Genomic DNA, 2,690 nt, shown 5'->3' on the forward strand with positions numbered 1-2,690 from the left:
AGTTTGCTCACGAGCGTGATGAGGAGAGGCAAAAATATACTTGCATGGAATCCAGACTGCAGCAGTAACTTTTGACTTGTATTTGGATCCATTCCATACAGTCATAAGAAGAGACAACCAGCAGAAATTTGGTCCAGAGGCCCTTATCTACCACCTTACAGCTTACCAGAACACAACGCAGAAAGGTACCGGTGCAGAACCGGTTACATAAGCGCAAACCAGATGGGATGGTGAATCACTGCAGAATGCTGTTGTAGCCAATGCTGGTTAAGGAGTGACTTCAATTCAAATTAAATCCCAGAGTGTTCACCAGCAAAGCACCATCCTCCTCCATGCTTTACACATACATGCGTAGATCATCCATTCACCCACACCGCGTCTCATAACAGACAGGCTGCAGTTTCTGAGGCTGGTAACTCTAATGAATTCCCTGCAGCAGTGGTAACTCTGGGTCTTCCATTCCTGTGATGGTCCTCATTAGAGCCAGTTTCATCAAAGCGCTTGATGTTTTTTGCAACTGTACTTGAAGAAATGTTCAAAGTTCTTGACATTTTCCGCATGGACTGAGCTTCATGTCTTAAAGTGATGATGGACTGTTGTTTCTCTTTGCTTAATTGAGCTGTTCTTGCCATAATATGGACTTGGCTTTTTACCAAATAGGGCTATGTTTTGTATACCCCCCCTACATTGTCACAACACAACTGATTGGATCAAACACATTAAGAAGGAAATAAATTCCACAAATTAACTTTTAAGAAGGCACACTTAATTAAAATGCATTCTAGGTGACTACCTCATGAAGCTGGTTGAGAGAATGCCAAGAGTGTGCAAAGCTTTCATCAAAGCAAAGGTTGGCTATTTGAAGAATCTCACATATAAAATATATTCTGATTTGTTAAACACTTTTTTGGTTACTACTTGATTCCTTATGTGTTATTTCATAGTTTTGATGTCTTCACTAATATTCTACAATGTAGAAAATAGTAAAACAATAAAGAAAAACCCATAAATGAGTAGGTGTTCTAAAACTTTTGAACGGTAGTGTACATATATACATATATTCCTAGATTCCTAGATTTATATACATATATCTCCTAGATTTAGGACAGGCACTTCAAACAACCGTTTCTTATGATACATATTTGACTCTCCTTTTTGCCATTTATGAATGTGACATTCAATAAAGGCAAAATCAATGATATCAAATCATTGTTATAAATATATTTTTTGATACCTAAAGGGGTCCTAAAATTCCAAATCAAATAGTGAAATGATCCATAGTATCCCCGTCTTAAAACAATTCAATATGTCAGCTTAGCACCCCCACCCTTCCCCAACGTCTTCGACTCTAAAGGAATACCAGCTATTGTACAGGTAGAGTACAACATCCTAGAGGAAAAGCACTGGAGTGGGTTGGATATATATGTAGCAGTGTTAACATATATTATAGTGATAAGCTGAATACGTCATGGTTCCACCGGTCACCAGAGGGCGGCAGAGACCGTCCTAGAGATATTCATGACACTCAGGTGTGTTCTATTGACTCATTATGATTCCCTGTTAAAAGAGGTATGTGTTCTGTTTTCCTTTGCAGAAGCTTGAATAGTGTGTGTCTGTCTCATGAGTGAGTATGAGACTGTGTGTTTGTTGTGTTCCCAGTGGTGTTACTGTGATACTTTGTTTACCGGTTCTCAATAAAGTATTATGTTTATCCTTTACCACTGATTCCTCATCTGGTCTCTTCTCTAAACCAGGACCGGACCTGTGCAAAAACTGAATATAATGGCGAATCAAGCACAAGTGCAACATATGGCCCTCCATGACTCCATGAATTGAAGAACTGCTCTATAAAATACAACTTCTTATTGATACATTAGAACAATAAGTCTATGTCACTATAACATGTACACCTTCAGTCTTCACCTAACCATTTCTCAACAGTGCCAAGGTATGTAGCATTTAGACCACTAGAGCTATGGGGAGAAGCATTTAACCTTTCACGAGCCTCTACCCCGGGTCCGGGAGCACCCCCCACCCCCCCCACACACTAATTAGCATAGCTAGCATAGCTTCAAAAGTGATAGTAGCATCTAAATATCATTAAATCACAAGTAAGAAAATGAAGGATACTCTTGTGATAAAGATTTCGATTTTTTAAAAGTTTACAGGTGGAAGACAAAAATGAAATCTATTAGCTAAACATCGTTTAGCCAAAAATACACCACTATGGCTAACTCCATCAGTTTCTTACTCCTTCAGGTGGCTTCACCAATTCGTCACTAAGATATTGAATCCACTAACCAAGAAAAAACCTCTTCAGTATGCACAGCTCGGATAACATATTCGATGGTAGTCCGGATAGTTTTGTTAAAAAAAGTGCATATTTCACGTAGAAATCACAGTTACAAGTTGCGACCGACCATCGCAAATCGGACTAGAAATACTAGATAGGCAACTGTCTGATGAGCCAAATAGACTCATCATAAAAACTATTTCATAAAAAATAGCCAAAGCATAGCAATGGACATAAGACGCCAGTTCTGTGATTTCCAGACCAACATATTTAGATCCTTTCTAAGCGTTTTCCTCAGCGACAAACACAATAAATCGATAAGTTAGCAATACCACATGGGCAAACGTTACCAGAGCATCGATTCCAGCCATAAGACGCTATAAATCTCTCTGTCGCG

The sequence above is a fragment of the Salvelinus sp. IW2-2015 genome, linkage group LG23, assembly GCF_002910315.2.
Source record: "Salvelinus sp. IW2-2015 linkage group LG23, ASM291031v2, whole genome shotgun sequence".
Lineage (NCBI taxonomy): Eukaryota > Metazoa > Chordata > Actinopteri > Salmoniformes > Salmonidae > Salvelinus > Salvelinus sp. IW2-2015.